Source organism: Misgurnus anguillicaudatus, chromosome 1 (assembly GCF_027580225.2).
Source record: "Misgurnus anguillicaudatus chromosome 1, ASM2758022v2, whole genome shotgun sequence".
Lineage (NCBI taxonomy): Eukaryota > Metazoa > Chordata > Actinopteri > Cypriniformes > Cobitidae > Misgurnus > Misgurnus anguillicaudatus.
The window spans coordinates 14,591,270-14,609,223 of record NC_073337.2 but is presented as its reverse complement, the minus strand read 5'-3'; the positions used below and the strand labels follow the sequence as shown (position 1 = coordinate 14,609,223).

General features: G+C 36.7%; 2 long non-coding RNA genes across 2 annotated transcripts in view; both read right to left on the bottom strand.

The window, feature by feature from the left end:
• LOC129423716 (uncharacterized) overlaps nt 1-17,954 on the bottom strand; it is a 611,574-nt gene that overhangs the window by 399,449 nt on the left and 194,171 nt on the right. The window lies entirely within an intron of this gene.
• Nucleotides 94-17,954, bottom strand: part of LOC129432346 (uncharacterized) — a 43,285-nt gene continuing 25,424 nt past the window's right edge. The window contains exons 2-3 of the long non-coding RNA XR_012369287.1: nt 6,891-7,011; nt 94-988 (exon numbers count right to left, since the gene is read on the bottom strand). This is a non-coding gene — a long non-coding RNA (uncharacterized lncRNA). The remainder of the gene's footprint in view (nt 989-6,890; nt 7,012-17,954) is intronic.

The following is a 17,954-nucleotide window of genomic DNA, read 5'->3' as shown; positions in this document are numbered from 1 at the left end:
TTAATACCACTAACCGGTATTAAAACTCATCCTGGGTAAGCTAGTTCCTTTAGTAAGGACTACACAACACATGGTTGCATTGTAGGGGTTTAACTTCATTTCACTCCAAATTGTATATTTACCTAACTTTGTATGTGTGACAAATAAAATCTTGAACCTTAAATAAGATGACTTGGTGACATTAGTCAAAAAGAATTGCAAATATCCAAAACAATAACATTTTAGAATGATTGCGGTCACATTTTTTATGCTCTGATAAACCAACAATGTGGAGCATGTACTAGAAAGATAAATACTGTCAATTTTGATGTTGACCTTAATGGATATTTCACCCAGAACGAAAATAAAAAGCTTCCATTGTATTATTTTTCCTACTATGGATGTCATAGGGGTTCCTCAAAAGAACTTCCTGTTTGTTCATCAGAACAAATAAATACAGTATATACAGGTTTGTAACAAATGGGGGTGAGTAAATGATGACAGAATTTTCATTTTTGGGTGAACTATCTCTAAAGTTTTAAATCAATAAAACCATGCTTCAGTTTTTCAGAAAAGCATTGCCGTTGTAAGAACAAAGGAAAGCGTTTATTAAAGAAACCTATTCTGCTTTGCAAACGTTCAAATCGCTAAGGTGATGGTACGACCATTAATTTAAAACACTCTTGAAAACAGCTCACCCCCCTTTTCCTAATGTCATCTGAATTTCTTTGATGGAGGCGTAACCTTTTTCAAACTGTGTTAACCTTGGCTCTTCCTCCTTCCCCATTCCTCCGTCTCGTTTATTTACCCAGGAACTATCTGCGAGCGGGGCGGTTTCACGCTCTGATGAGCGCTTTATCTCTGGGCCCACCTTTCGCCTGCGTTGCTCCTGCGTCGGGTATCAGTGTTAATTATCTTGCCGTATTCCCTCTCTTCCGCCTATCGGATGGCCTCATCGCCACTACGTAATTATACGCGGCTCATGGCCGCCCGCCTCCTCTCACGGGACCTGTGGAGGAACGGTAGAGATGACGTGGGTGGAAAACAGTAAAGAATCCATCCGATGGTATGTGGATTGGTTTGACTTCTGTACTTGTGCAAGGGGACAAACTAGAAATTAACTTTTTGGTTGGAAATACGAGGCTAGTTAGATTTAAGGAAAACAGAAAGGCTCAATTGACCTAGCTGGCAAAAATGTAAATTCTTACTGATTAGAAAAACAAATAAAGATCTCAGATTCAAAACTCTCTAACATGTTTTCTTGTAAATGAGCACTTTTTTTATCAGGCCCTTATGTTTAGGTTCAGTTACTTCACTTTAAAGGGGCCATGGCACAAGACTTTTGTGTCCCCAGAGCACATATGTGAAGTTTTAGCTAAAAATACCATATAGATCATTTATTATAGCATGTTAAAATTGCCACTTTGTAGGTGTGCACAAAAATGTGCCATTTTGGGCGTGTCCTTTAAAATGCAAATGAGTGGATGAGGTGCAAACACTGATCACAATGATTGTGGTTTGTTGCAATTGAAACTCAATTGTGCTGTCAACTATTTTCTCTCTCTCTTTCTCTCTGCACTAAATGGCAGTGCTGTTGTTGGATAGTGCAGATTAAGGGGTGGAATTATTATAATACGAGCTCCTTATGACATCATAAGGAGAGCCAAATTTTAATGAACTATTTTTTCATGTGCTTGTAGAGAATGGTTTACCAAAACTAAGTTTCTGGGTTGATCTTTTTCACATTTTCTAGGTTGATAGAAGTACTGGGGACCCAATCATAGCACTTAAAAATGGAAAATTCAGATTTTCATCCCATGGCCCCTTTAATGGCAATTAAAAAGACTATTAGTCAGTAATAAGTAGGGCTGGGCAAAAAAAAAAAGATTTTTCGATTAATCTGTGTGTGTGTTTTTTTACGTGGTCGAGTAAAAAATCGATTCTCAAAGGCCACAAATCGATTTTTTTCCATATGAATTTCTGCAAACATTGAACTTAAGTTTAACGTAAATCTAATTACTAGTCTTCTCAATTCGACTGTTCTGACTTTTTTCAGCATACATTTTTCCTCTTGCATAAAAATTGTATTTTATTTAACATAATTGTATGCATTTGAAAATTCACTGTTCTTCTAGTATAAAAATCTACCCGAGAATCAGAATCGAAAATCGAATCGAATCGATTTGATAGCGTGTGAATCGAAATTGATCGATCTGGAACATCTGAATTGATACCCAGCCCTAGTAATAAGCATGGGCATTTTCTGTGATACCATTTCCAAGGTATGTTTACACAAATGAAATCGCAATGGATTTGATGTTTACATTAAATATATTGTAAAAAAATATTTTTTGAAATAATATTATAATTTTTCGACTTTATTTAAACCTGGCACACATGTTGTATGTTGCTTAAAAATAAAATGTATTGTGTCCAGTTGAAAAGTTGTTTGTATACACAGACGTTTAAAAAAATAACACATTTTAGTGTTGCAATGGGAATACCGCAACACCGTGAAACCTACTTATTATGGGGGTCCCCTAGCTAAGACCCCCCCCATCATTATAGGTTTGCAGTGATTTCACAAAGTAAGAAAGTAAGATGTGATCTTGGATCAACATTTTTTTGTTTGTTCTGGATCAATGTTTTAATTAAAAGGGGCACACTTGAGAGTTTACATTTATTTCAGACATAAATCTTTTGGATTAGTTAATTGCAAAATTGAGACAAATAATGGACAGGATCGCTTTGTGGCAGCGCACCACGAGAATTTTAAATTCATGTAGTATCATGTAGTATTTTAATTTTAATAAAAATCTTAACGCTTATAGGAGGTCCAGACCCAGCCCCCTTAATTGGAACACTGCTAACCACAGGTCAAACATGGTCCAGTCGTTTCAAATAATAGCCAATTTGATCTTGGTCCACGCAAATCATAACGGTCAATAGATCAAAAGAAAATGATACGAAAACATAAATTCATAGGAATTTGCCACCAATTCACACCTCTTGTCAACAAGCCACATGATTCCAGGTATAATTCACAATTTCATAGGTAAGATGAGTCACACAGTTTTAAACAAAGTTTTAAACAGACATCCTGTATATACCACCTTAAATTATTGATAACAAAAGTGATATGTGGCATAGCAGTAGCCTCTTTATTTGCATGTAGTTTCTATATGACATCTCCAAAATGAAGTTTGGTCAGATTTTAACTATTTTTTCCTTTAGTAAGTAAACGCACACTGGCTTTGTTGTGGTGGTTTAATTTTGTAGTTTCTCTCCCTCATCACCTTTGCGTCCGTCTTCTAGTTTCAATTCGCGCCTCCATTCATTTTCTCTCTCTTGTAATAAAGCTGTGCTCCACGCCAAAGACTCTATGACCTTCTCTCAACTCCGAGAATCCATTGTAGCAATGAGAGAAGTAATTAATGTGTTATCCTCTCATCTGAGTATCTTGTCTTTTTAACGGAGGTGTACGGCTTCCTCGGTTTCCCACACACTCTTAATTAACTCACGCACCCCTCCGTCCACACGGTTCTTTCTTTTTTCTCTGACCGACGTTCATTCACCATGAACAATGGGGGATGTGGACTCGCAGCGAATCACGGCTGTACAGCGTTGTCATGTTGGGTAAGGAGAGAAAGAGAACAAAGGCGAAATTATGAACGGGAAGATAAATCTAAAAGAGTTTAGCGTGAGTGTACGTCAAAGTTTTAAAAGAAGGATGAGAGGGTGTTGGTTTGATGTTGAATACAGAACAATCACTTTAGATATATTCAAGTCAAAGTCTTGCACAAAAGCAAAGCAAAGTTAAACAACACATTTCTGCGAGCTTAGTCACATGAAGTCGGAAATATAATGAACCTGTGGGCACTTTTGTCAGGTGCCAAACAATTTAATCCGATAGTTTCATTCACAGATTTATGAAGATTAGACAACGGACTTGTATAGTTGTGGTGCAAAACATTGATTTTAGGTATGTCTACACTGTGTTCAACTTAAAATGTAAAAGTTAAAGGAACAGTATGTAGGATTGTGGCCAAAACTGGTACTGCAATCACACAACTGTTGGCCAATACACAAAATGAAAACATAAACATCAGTTGAGGGCTGCAACTCCACTTTTTAAATGACAATATCCTGGCCGGACCACTGTTGTCAGTGATATAAGTATTTGAAATGAAAATTATTTCTTAATGTCTAGTGACATATTAGGGCCATTTTATGATTAATTGATATACATTTCTTACATACTGTTCCTTTAACCACGATGTTCAGGGACCTAAAAATGCAAGTTATTAAGTTATTTGTAAAAACTGTGCACTGTAAAACACATGCATGAATATTACGCGTTAAGACATCGTGTGAAATAGATTTTGACAAAGTTGTCATCTATAAAACAAAGAAAAAATCTTTTATTTTTATACATAATTGTCTTGTAGCTGAACACTTTTACACTTTATTATTGTTTGGTCACATTAAGGCCGAAGAATAGTCAATTTTTACGTGTACGCGGGAGTCCTCATTCGGTGTGCGTGATGCAATTTTCGTCATCAGACAGCCCAGTCTCACGAAATTATGTACCAATAGTCACGTAATTTTTTTTATTCTTTTTCGTGATACTGTCACGAATTTCCGCGTTTTTTGTGATCGTATCACAAATTTCTGTTTATGTGTCATTGTCTTGTATTGGTTACTCAACTGGTTTTGTCCTATTTTCTTATTATTGTCCATTTGGTTTAGGGTTAGACTTACATAAAATTACATCATTAACCAAACCCAACTTTAACCCTAACGCCAGGCGACAATTAGCCTGACGTTGTCATACTCAATTCTAGTCAGAATTTGAGTCTGATACCGCTCCATTGGGCTATGATTACGGGGCGTGTCTCAACCGAAAAATGCCTCTGCACTCAATTGGATAGACCTACAACCAATCAGAGCTACGGAGTGTGTGATGTATGTTGAAATTACGTCTTTTGCAGCCTGACCAAACTGCTAGTTATTTCGGTACAATGAAACTAACATTATGATTATATTAAGTCTGAGTTAGCGAGCGTACATCGACACCTACTATGTTTACAACATTTCATTTATATCACACAGTCAGACTATCTCTTACCATACAGCAGCCACGATTCCTGGCTTCCGAAAAGAAGTTAATTATATCCATCTCGTTGTGCACGCCGAGTTGCAGTGATACCCATTTCAGTTGCTTCTTTAACTTGGTCCTCCATAAGTGAGACCAAAGGAGAAACAACAATGAATGACAATATACACATCTGAATTTTCCAGTGGCAGCCATTTCGTTGTAAACAGATTCAACACACACGCTCTTTGGTGACGTGGTTGATTACGTTACTGTTGATCATCTGTCCATCATCGTATAAAGCCTGCCCTGACAATTTGATTGGTTTGACCAGCTTTGGGTCTAGCATAATAGCTCCTCAACGGAGAAACCCCAGACCGATCTTCCCGTCCTCAAAATGTGGGTGGGGCTAAGATCGGCTGGCACCCAGGCTAGGCGACAATGGTTTAAAAATCAGAAAATATAAAAAATAAATCAGAAACAAATTGTGTAAACCAATACTTAAAGTGACATCCTAACACAAACACCAAATCTTACCCTAAACCGAAGCGACAATGGTAAGAAAATAGGAAAAAGCAGTTGAGTAACCAATACATGACAATGACACATAAACAGAAATTTGTGATACGATCACGAAAAAACACAGAAATTTGTGACAGTATCACGAAAAAAGAATAAAAAAATACGTGACTATAGGTGAGATTGGGTAGCATCAGAAGAGTGCATGCAACCCATAAATTGCACATGCGCCTACAGGAAAGTATAGTATGTAGCCCAGGAGATGCATTGCATTTTGTTGCAATGCGCATGCGTTGGATCTCTGGGTACACTTACGAATCAAATAAACTATACTTTGCAAGGCTGTGCCATCGACCAGGCACGTACATTTGCCTTTTTTGTAGTCATATAGGACCTAAAGGCATGTTATGAGTCTTTAGACAAAGTATAAACTATGCAAATGTCTTATATGCGGTTTTAAGGCAGTTATTTATATGTTTGCAGTAGTAAATATCAGTTTACATTTCCTAATCGTCCTTTTGCAATTATTTGCAATAATCCAGTGAGATTGGACAAAAAAATAATCACAGAGCGATCCACAGAGAGATCTTGTCTCACCATCACAAAGTAAAAACAACTAAATCCAGAAGGACTGTGGCAATGTCTCTATGACACTTCACGAAACCTGCTGTACCTGCAATGATCAATTTATTTGTTGCAATGAATGAAACTGTCATAACTGAACTCTGTAAATCCCCTGGGTCTCAGCGTTCATATTTGATGCAAAAAAATTTTTTGCAAACAGGTTCGACTAGTTGCATTCGACATTGGCCTATAGACATATAAAGTGGTGTGTTTTAAACAGGAAATCATGTATTTGTGCTTTTGTGCATGAAACCTGACACTGGCCTCTTCTAAATATATTCACTCCATAACCATTGTAAGAGGAAATGCAAATCTAGTCTCAGGTCATTGGCAAAGGGCACACGCCCCATCACTAACACACAACAGCTTTATTTTACCTCAGACTGACCCCCATCCAGGTGCTTTTCCATCTTGCATTCACTCTCAGTACAACAGTATGAAAGCTGATCTCGGATCAGGTTTCCCTGTGTCCGTTTTAATAAAACTTTCTAAATACAACAATACAATGCTGATCTAAAGAGAGCTCTCTTAAATAACACTCCCAGTGCATTTGACTGTGAGGTTCAGAGAGGTCAATATGAAGGTCTTACCCACCCAGACCACCGAGATGCATTAGCATGCTAAGTGACTGACAGACTCATGTTTATATAAGCTTTGTTCAGGACAAACTCACCCTTGAGGGACCAAACAAGGGCTGGGGTCCCCATCGGGCCAAGGGGGCAAAGTGTGATGACCCTCAGGCTGGCTTTGTCCCCTTTGATTAAAGCCCTCAGTGTTTCTTAGTCCCTTCGTTGCTGTGAATAGAAGCAAAACGCTGATTAATAAGTACTTGACAACAAACATGCAAAAAAGAAATAAGAAGTTCTGGTGCTAAACCCGTTTAAGTACACCTGACATATATTCTTGTACCGTATTTTTTGGTCTATAAGCCGCGTTTTTTTTTTCATATCTTGGTTGGTGCTGCGTCATATAGTCAGGTGCGCCTTGTAAGTCAGTATGAATTAATTTTGACATTTATGAAGCAAGAGACAACATTACAGCAGCGAGAGTCCGCTATAAGCTGCTTCTGTATTTATGTAATTTAATGGATTCAGTCATGTGGAATGAAGAGTATGCGAACTTCACGCTGGTTGGCTTGTTCGGTTAATTTAGCCTATTCAACCTTCCAGGTAAGTTCTGTATGCTATGGTTTATCGTTTAAATAACTGATAATATTACTTTAATGTACAGACATCTATTCAGCCTGCTGTTCTCTCTGCTATTGTTTAGTTGAATAACTTGCCTTTCCCGATTAAATGTCTGTTTTTCGGCTTGAATTTTGTGAAATAATTTTCTAAATAAACGCGACGTATAGTCCACTGCGACATATATATGTTATTTTGTCTTAATGATGCATTTTTGACTGATGTGGCTTATATTCTGGAGTGGCTTATAGTCCGGAAAATACGGTAAATGTTTTATCAGGCTCTTATGTTTAGGTTCAGTAATTTAACTTTAATGGCAAATTTAAAGGTTATTATTCAGTAATTAAACGCGGGTTGCATGATCACTGAAAGCCAATTTTGACTTTTGAAATCACCTAAACAAACACATCTCTACCCAACAGCCCAATAGAATCTGAACCTTCTTTTGATAGACCCGTCCCACACATACCCAACCCAGGCAACGATGTCGGTTAGTGGACACGCCCCTTACTACTGATTGGCTACAAGTGTGTTTTGTTAGACGGCCCAACTCCCTTTTCTAAAGTGTTTTTAAAAAAATCACGCACGCACCCCGCTTTTAAAAAGATTTATTTTCACAAATGTCACTTCAGTCATTTCATTGATCTTTAACATATTTAACAAATTCGTTGTTTGCATCGACATGCATCTACACATGCAGACCTCTAGTAGGCAGTACCCACACATGTAACGCACAATAGCAGACCAACAGCCAAAGATGCAGCAAGCAGCAGCTTGTGTATGTTATTAAAGAAGACCAGCAGTGGTAAATAGTCAGCGACTATTGTTGCAGTTTGACTTAAATGTCACATCTCAACTTTTACCGTCGTAAGCAGAAATCTGAATGCGAAAATGCGACGCAGATCTTTTTGATCTGACGGGAGGGGCTCTAGCAGACCAATCACAGCGCTTGCTGTCCGCGTAGCATTGACACACTGTTACATTTTGGGAGAGGTGTGCATCAGTCTACGCCATAGGCTACTGCTTAGGGTTGCGTAGGCTATGAAGTACAATCGACGCAAAAGCATAAAACCTGCTTTTTGGCAAAAAAAAAACTCCACTTAAAAAAAACACTTCTTTGGACAAAAAAAGTAAAAAGTTGCAAATGATGCTATAAACATTGCATATGATGAAAGTCAGAAGGTAAAAATGATGAAACTGAACCACACATTAGGGGGCAGTGTGAGGTATTAAAGTGCATATTTCTGCATCTATTTTCTCAAAAGATGGTTATTTTGAATGTTTGATAGTCAAGCTTTTAAAGCAGTTATGTAAGGGAGAGCGGGGGCGAAAGTACAATTTTTCAGAAAGAAATTCATTTTAAAAGATAATGTTTTAGACAGAGATATATTTTTGCTGTGGTCAATAATTCACAAGTGTGGTCTATCAATACCAGTTAGAATTTTGTAAAAATGTAAAACGACTTCAGTATAATTTCACTTTAAACATAAGTAGTGAATTGTTACTTTCGACTCCACCTGCAGGGACGAATGTAACACAACAAAACAAGATTAATTTTTTGTGTCACACTTGTTTTTATTAAATATACATGACTATGACCTCGTTAATATGTAACTGCAAACAGATTTTGTTAAATTTCAACGGTGAGTAAATAACGCAATATTGTCAGGGGTTGTGTGCCTAAGATGCTGCCGTAGTTTGGGATGCAAATGTTTTCAGGACTCAGAGAAAATCAATTTGTTACTTTTGTCCCGCATTACTTTTGTCCCGGTTCTCCCCTACTATTTTTGAGCTCTGCCTATTAAACTGTCCCCATGATCAGACCAAAAATCAGAGAAGGTCCACAGCTGAAGGTGTTGACGCAATAACCATTTTTGCATTTTTGCAACACAAGCAGCTAATGCAGTAGACATTTTTTTCTAGTTTTGCTACATACTACAACAATGTAAAAATTAAGTATTTTTTAAGTAAAATATATTTTATATAAAGTATTGAGTTTGTCTCGTATTAAGTTTGTCTCGAGCCTGAGGAAGTAATAGCTAGTAAGTGATAATACTGTGTGGTCATTTCGATAAACAGGAACTGAAATGTCAAGAACACAGCGATAATCTCTAGTGATTACTTTAATGCAGAAATCTTGAATATATTTTTTTAACTAATACCAAGAAAAAAGTGAGACATGTTTAACCCCATAGTTTAAGAAAGGGACATTTAAGATGAAATTCTTGAAAAAACAAGAAATATTAAGAAAGAGAGTAACTACCCTCAGAAGTCAGAGAGCAATGTATGTGATATCATCCATGCAAATTTCCATATTGACTTTAATTAAAAAAGAGTTTTAGGGTATAGTTATTATAAAAATCATTCCAACATTAGCCAGGCTGTGTTTGTGACATGGTTTTATTTTGCTTTTTGAACTTAGCAGTAATAAATTACACACTAGTGTAGCAGCGCCTATCTTTTTAATTTTCTAAATGCAATTCATTGCTCTGTACATGGGCGCGAAACATTAATTAATTTGTATTTGATAATTTGCACATTTTCATAGCATGACATGAGCGAATTTTGCCTCCCTCTTTAAACTATGCTCTGCTTATGCAAGTTTAATTAAGCAGAATCTCTCTGCATTATCAACAGCAGGAATTGTGCGCTTTTAAAACACACGAGGTGTGGAAAGTGTTATATATATATATATATTTTTTTTTTTGAAAGAATGAGCATTTATAAAGGAGGCAGGGATTGCTGGAGGAGGTGTAGATTTCAACCTAATTCACTGAGGATCGCAGAGACTGAAAAATAAATGAAAGAAAAAAATAGTGTGCACTTGTAATTAAACCTGCGTGTGTGTGTGTGTGTGTGTGTTAGGGTAAAATGTACCAGACAAAATAATATTATAAATCATAAATCATTTGACTTTGTAGTATGCTGAAGTGTGAAGAGGACAGAGCAGTAGATTGTGTGATGTGTGTAAAAGTGCATTGATCGGATTTTTGCCATGTTGAAAGCTGCACGACAATATCTGATACAACAATCAGACCCACAATCAGATTATCATGAAGGTTCTAGTCATCTGCAAGGTAGGATGTTGATACAACTTTCACTTGCACAGAAACACGTATTCACTTGGCCACGCTATTTTTCAAACCCAATCTGAGTTTGATCTTTTTACAACATTTACGCAACACAACAGATTGCTATGATAAAAATGAACACAGCGTTTAAATTAATGAAGCACAGATAGCAAGATCTCCCTCTCTATTTCTTACTCGGATTACTCGGAGATGAGACACAGGAGTCATATAACCCTTGATCTGTTCGCTCTTCGTACCTCTCCTATCCCAGCGTCCTTTGCCTCTTTGATTTACTGCTGGTGGCTAATATTGTTTAGTTTTAGTGATGCTCTGTACACTTTTGTGTAGTAAAATGTTCATATTTTATATGTAAACTGGCTTTAATTCCTGGTTGTTTGGGGTCACAGAGACTATAAGGCTACATACGTACATTATGTAGGAGAAAGCAGGGCACAAAAAATATTTAAGATAGATTTTTTTACGCAATTATCACACACATCTCTATTACAAATGAACACTTAAAGTTTGTTTGTGCGACCTACCGTTATCGTACAATTACACCGAAAGTGACAGGAGTGCAAACGTTACAACTTACCCCTTAGGTGGGGTTAATTGTAACAAACAGATGGTTTGTTGTAACACCTGCTAAAAATGTTGTTTAAACATTAAATAATTCAATAAAATCTGTTTATATACTAAAGGTAGATATTATTTATATATCTGCTATAATAGATAGATTTTCACACATTCATCCATCCATGATCCTTTATCTAACCATCCTTGTATTATGCATCAATGCATATTAATAGTTATTTTTTTAAAGGCTGCACAATTAAGAAAAAAATATGACATAATTGTCAATTATTTCCCCCTATATTGTATTACAAAGTATTTACATTGTTTTCATTTCATTATCATAGGTTTAATTGTAACACTGTGTTACAACTAACCCTGTGTAAAAAAAAATTCAATCCCAGCTATCAGTTACTAGGAGTTGCTGACATGTTTCAAAATGGTTTTATGTTTTAGGTAACAAGACAGTGATTAAAATAATATAAGGTTGGATTTGATGACACCCAACTCAAAAATCGAAAAAAAACCTAAGATGAAGAAATTTACTTCATTGCTCCAAAACACTCTTTGTACAATATCTTAACCAAAACACATCAAAACTTTTCACAAATTCACTGGAGATTTTGACAGTAATAGAAAAACATTGCTCGGCCCTATATAAATATGTAAAGTAGCTGTGTTACAATTAACCCCGCGTTAGTTTGTTCATCGCACACCCCTACAAATAATAATTTATTCTGTTTAAACGTTCTGACACTAAAAGCATACTTTAAACAATCCAATCAATTTCTGATCAATTAAATCAGTAACCTTAGAATATTAGTAAAGACTAGTAAATGCAGTAACTAACATGAACAATATATTTTCTTAGCATTTATTAATTATTGTTAATGTTCATACCGTTATTCATGTTAGTTCATGGTGCATTAATGTTTAAACATTTAATTTTAGTTATATATTAGTAAATACTAAAAAACTAACATGAACTAAGTTTAAAAATGCTGTAGAAGTATTGTTCATTGATAGTTCAATGCATTAACTTGTTAACAAATAATATTGTAAAGCGTCATCATTAAATCAAATCTCTTATTAAATATTATATTCCCAAATAAATTAATAGGTAAATTGTACTATTTTTCTGTTTTCTATTATTTATTTTCCTTAAGTCACTGCTACTAATGTGCATACTGTACAACTGCAAAACTAAAAAGCACTTATATGTACTTTACAATGTGGCTAATTCGTACGATTATCATATAAAAAATAACAAAACCCTACCCCTAACCCCGATGTCACAGGGGCAAGCGCATAAAAAAATGTATGAATGTAATATGAATTAGCCAGCTCGTAAAATCCTCAAAAATTGCCACGAGAAAGCGTTGTGTGAGCTCTCTCAGACCCAATACCATTTTATGAGTTGGCCCACCTTAAATTCCTTCTTCAATACTCATATCTGTCAAATTACTTGCGTGGAGGTGTTAGCGGCGGCTCTAGTGAGTGGGAACACCCCTTGACACAATGGCCTCTACCCACTATCTTAATTATTCACAAAACTACCTGATAAAGAAAAAAAAAGATTTCAAATAATTTGACCTCACTGAAGGGGTTTCCTTATTCAGCCGAAGCGCCACAATGGCTCCACCTCAGTCTTTCCACCCAACACCTTGATAAAACCTCTTTTCTTTTATTCTCTATGTCTCTCGTTCCCCTCTTTCATTTGCTCTTCGATCCCAGGCCACCGGGGAACACACAAGCCATTGTTCGCCGAATTGGTTTTCTGATGTTTCTCTTTCTTGGTTCCTTCTCTTTTCTGCTCGTCTTTTCTTTGGGGAGAGCCTGATTAATATCATCCGTAACACGGAGCAGCGACTCGCACGTCCCCTCTCGGCCGTTATTTTATTGCGTAAATATTCACTGAGCCCTAATACCCCAGAATATTACAGTCACAGCGTAATGGGATTCCGGCAAGGAATATGAAAAGCATGAATTTATGCATTTTTAAATGAAGGCAGAATAACTCCAGTTAATGAGACTCGCTGTGTACAGAATTCATACAGGACGAATGATGTGAAGCTCTGATGTACCGTTTAGGATTCATGTTCAGCATGAGCTTAAAACATGAGAGCAAACAGTCCTGTGTTTTTCTGTTTAATCTTACAAAAGGATGAGGGCTAGATTAGAGGTGGGTGTAATTATGGTAAAGCCTTGGGAATTATTGCCGAGCTAAAATTCAAAAAGGTTTCTAAAAAGACAGAAAGGTCAAGAAGAGAAAAGGAAGAAAACTGCCATGGAACAACAGCTACATAATTGTAAAAACAGCTATAACCATCTAAGTCTGCAAGTATTGGAGTTTTTGGTCTCCCAGACTGGTTAGGCTGGTCTGCTTTGTTGGTTTTAAAGGGGTTTTGGGAGCTTTTCACTTAGTCAGGCTAGAACACTGGTTTGCCAACAAGCTCGTGTTAGATCATCTTAAAGAGCACCTATTTCATTGCTAAAAACAACATTATTTTGTGTATTTGGTATACTAAAATGTGTTTGTGTGGTTTATAGCTTAATAAACACATTATTTTCCACATACCGTACAGTTTTGTAGCTCCAGATTTAAAAAGCGAGGTGTCCCTGATTGGCCAGCTAATCTGTATGTTGTAATTTGGCCTGAATACCTCTTACGTCAGCTGGAAATGTGACGCTCCTTACCATGTTTAAAAGATTCAGTCACAGGAGTACAGGAGCTAACAGGAGTTGCAATGCTAGCGGGAGGAATAATGGCACACCTCCTCAGAGTCCACACTTTGATGACATCATGTGGTGCAGACCTTGGGGACGCTTGACGCGAGTCCATGAGGACACACTGGAGTCGTATTTTGGGACAAACTCAAGCGTCATGCCGGAAATAGGAAGAGACGCTCTAGTCGCTTCGCTGAAAACTGCATCAAGGGTGCAAAGGGGACTTTGATGAGCATACTTCGGAACATAAAAATGACAGATGGGACACCCTACGGACTGGTAGACTAAGCGAGCACGCGCAATTTGAGGCTACGAGACCGAAAGTCCACATGAGGTGTGCCATTTGGGAAAGGGCCAATGTCGGTCTTTTCTACAACACTTATCCCAGGAAGTAAACTGTTGCCTACAATCCGTGTTTATTGTAGTCCAAGAAAAGAGATTTACATTGGAGACAATAACTCGCGTAATTGTTTACTTTGGGGTATGAACCTTTTGCATATCGTTAACATGTACTAATACACACTAACACACCAAAGGAAATGTAAATTCGTGAATCTGACCATAGGTGCCCTTAAAAGAACAGTTCACCTAAGAATAATTATTTCTGTTATCATTTACTTACCTTCGTGTTGTTCTAAATAGTTAAAAAAAGTGTTTTAGCAAATGTGAAAAACTGTAAATATGCAATGTCTGGATGTTTTAGCAGCTAATTCACTAAAGGAATTATGCAAATCAGGTAACAGCATAAATGCTTTAAAACAGAAGGCAATTTGCATGGTGCAAGTCTACATTTTGCAAGCTGCTTCTCAATGTGGATTCTGCAAACTACATACTGCATACTTTACTCAAACTATTCAGCATCACTTCATATTTTCGTGTCACTTCATAGTATTTTAACAAATTCATGTCACTTCATAAGACCCCAAAATGGACAAGCTCAAGATATGAGTTCCATTTTATGAGGCAAGCTTAAGTGAGATTTCAATCCAAAGAAGAATGGCCAAAGATATTGGATATAATGGGGTGGTTTTCAGACAAGGATTATCTTCAACCAGGACTAGGCCTTAGTTTAATTAGAAATATAACAAACATGCCTTACTAAAAACATTACTTGTGTGCATTTTGAGGCAAAACAAAGGGCACTGATGTGTCAGTGCAAGTTGTATTCAGTTTGGACAGCTCTTTATTATGGTCTTGGACTAGTCTAATCCCTGTCCAGGAAACTGCCCCAATAAGACTGAGAGGTCAATAAGATTTACTTTGAATACGGGACAATGTAACACTCAATATGGCCTCTCTAGAAACATAAGTCCCTCGTTACAGTTAAAAGAACCAATCATTAATCAATATAGACTGATGACTCTCTGGGGGAGGGGCTCTATACAGACGCGCTTGCCAATCTGTGAACATTACCTTAAAAAGGTGTTTTTGTGCAATTTGAGCTAAAGGGGGTGTGCACACCAAAGCTTTTAAACGCGGCTGAAAACGGCAGGCAGATGCCGACTGTCAGTTTTTTCACCTGAGCGCTTTGGCTGCTACGATATTTCAGCTTTGTTTATCAGTCATTCAACGACGCACCGGTTGGTTGTTGTGATCTTGTCCCGCTCCTCCTCAACTGTGATTGGACGGCAGAGTGAGAACTGACATTGACGAGTTGAGCTTTTAACCCAAAGTGGAATATTTTTAAACTCTCAGCACTCAGTGTTGAGCGCTGGAAAAAAAGCCAGCTGCTGGCTTTTTTGAAAAGCTCCGCACATCCATTGGAAACAATTGAGAACATGCACCCGCCGCCGGCGTAAATGTTTTGGTGATTTGGTGTGTATCAAATAAATATGATACGTTTTCAGCAATTTTTTTAAACATAATAGGGCAGTTTCCCGGTCAGGTTTTAGGCTAATTCAGGACTAGGCCTTATTTATTAGGTCAGTTAAGTGTTAAGTTTTTACAAACATACCTTACAAAAACACTGCAGATGTGCATCTTGAGACAAAACAATGTCACGATATATGCTAAGATTAGCCAGGAAAAAGGGGTTTTTAAATTAAAGCAGCTCAAACTTGCATTTTAGTCTGGGACTATAATGAGTCCTGTCCGGGAAACCGCCCAAATGTGTTTTTTGTAGATGCATATTATGTGTGTATGCAAGTAAAGTACATTAAAATATTTATTTGTTATATTATAATCTGGGTGACCCTGTCATTGCTTGATTTTCGATGATGTTGCAGGGCATTGAAGTCCACTTGAACGGATATTCTCTGCTCAGGAAGTAGAAAGCAGTGAACACTTCATAGGGACCATGCCAATTGGAATGCAGCCATGGTCATTTTTGAACATCCAAACATGTGCATAGTGGTAGGTTAGACTGGGTACAGTTTAGACACTTTTTGCATTTTGATTAAAAAGAACTGAATTTCCATATGACATGCCACATAACATTTCATTAGCTTGTAGACTAAGATATTATCAATCAATACTACCCATAAGTAGTTTATATTTTCCACAATTAGCTCATAAAAATAAGGTGCTTTTTGTCTTAACGTTGTCTCAACTGTACCTATATGTGGTACAGTTGAGACAGTAGCATGGTACAGTTGAGACACCCATTTTTAATGATATAAATGTAACTAACCGTTCATAGAAATATAATTAATAAAGACAAATAAAAAAATAACATTTGGGCAACATGTTTGTTTATTCATATATTGAAATTCATTCATTTTATTTTAATTAGCACTGGTTAAAATGTATATAACAGGAACAAGATATTTCATGAACAGATATTGCAACAGTACAAATGGAAACATATTCCAATAACAACAATAACAATGTCAAAATTAACAGTAAACAACCAACAAAGGAAAAAACTCATTCAGGTGTCACTTTCACAATTATTTCATGTGGCGCGGGTATAGTTGAGACAGTGTGTCTCAACTATACCCTGCAGGCCACCTCGCGCATTTCTGTAGATTTTGCAATAACCATACATTACACAATACCATGATTTCGTTATATAGTCATGTCATTTTTTTTCGTGATATCACAAATTTCCACGTTTTTTCGTGATATTATCACAAATTTTGAATGTATAACAAATTCCTGTTTTCGTGTGATTGTTACGTATTGGTTGCCCAACTGTTTTGTCCTATTTTCTTACCATTGTCGCTGCGGTTTAGGGTTAGATTTACATAAAAGGACTTTACTACCCAAACCTAACTCTAACCCTAATGCCAGGCGACATATAAAAAAATAAATCAGGAAAAATAATATAAACTAATGTATAAAGTGACATTCTAATGCAAGCACCAAATTTAACCCTAAACCGAAGCGACAATGGTATAAAAATAAGAAAAAGCAGTTGAGTAACCAATACGTGATAATCACACGAAAACAGGAATTCGTTATACAATCACGAAAAATGCGAAAATTCGTGATAATATCACAAAAAAAGAATAAAAAAATTACGTGACTATATCACGAAACCTTGTGAGACTGGGTAGGAAATATGCCAGTTTTTAATGTTTGTAATGATACGTTACGTTTAACAGTCACATAAGGACGATAAGTTATTCATCGTGGAGTGTGCATGGTGAAGTGAACTTTTTACCTTAGAAAAAAACTTTGCCGATATCTTTGGATTAAAGATGCATTCGTTGTTCAAATTTCCCACGATCAAAGAGGACATTAAAATGCATGTGCACAGCAAAAATCACAACTTGTGCTTGCTGCGCACGCAAGATATTTAAGGTGTCTCAACTGTACCCAGTCTACCCTATAGAAAAAGGTATTGTAGACAAAAAGTTTAGCGTAGCCTATAGTTTGTTGTCTGTGGTTATTTGACTTAATACTATCAATCAAACTCAAATTTTTATATTTGTTTTATAGACATTGTTGTTTACTTTTATACAATTTCGATAAAATTATTTCAGTTCTGTGTTGGGTTGCCAATCAATATATAATGAAAATCTGTATCCTGAAGTGATAAAGAAACAGATTCTCTCGCTTGCTCTCTAACACACACACACACACACACACACACACACACACACACACACACACACACACACACACACACACACACACACACACACTCAGACTTGTCATTCCTCAACTCTCACTCTTTGTGTTCCCCATGCCAAAAGGTTTTGATAGATGGGATAGTTTAATTAATACTTTTCCAGTGCT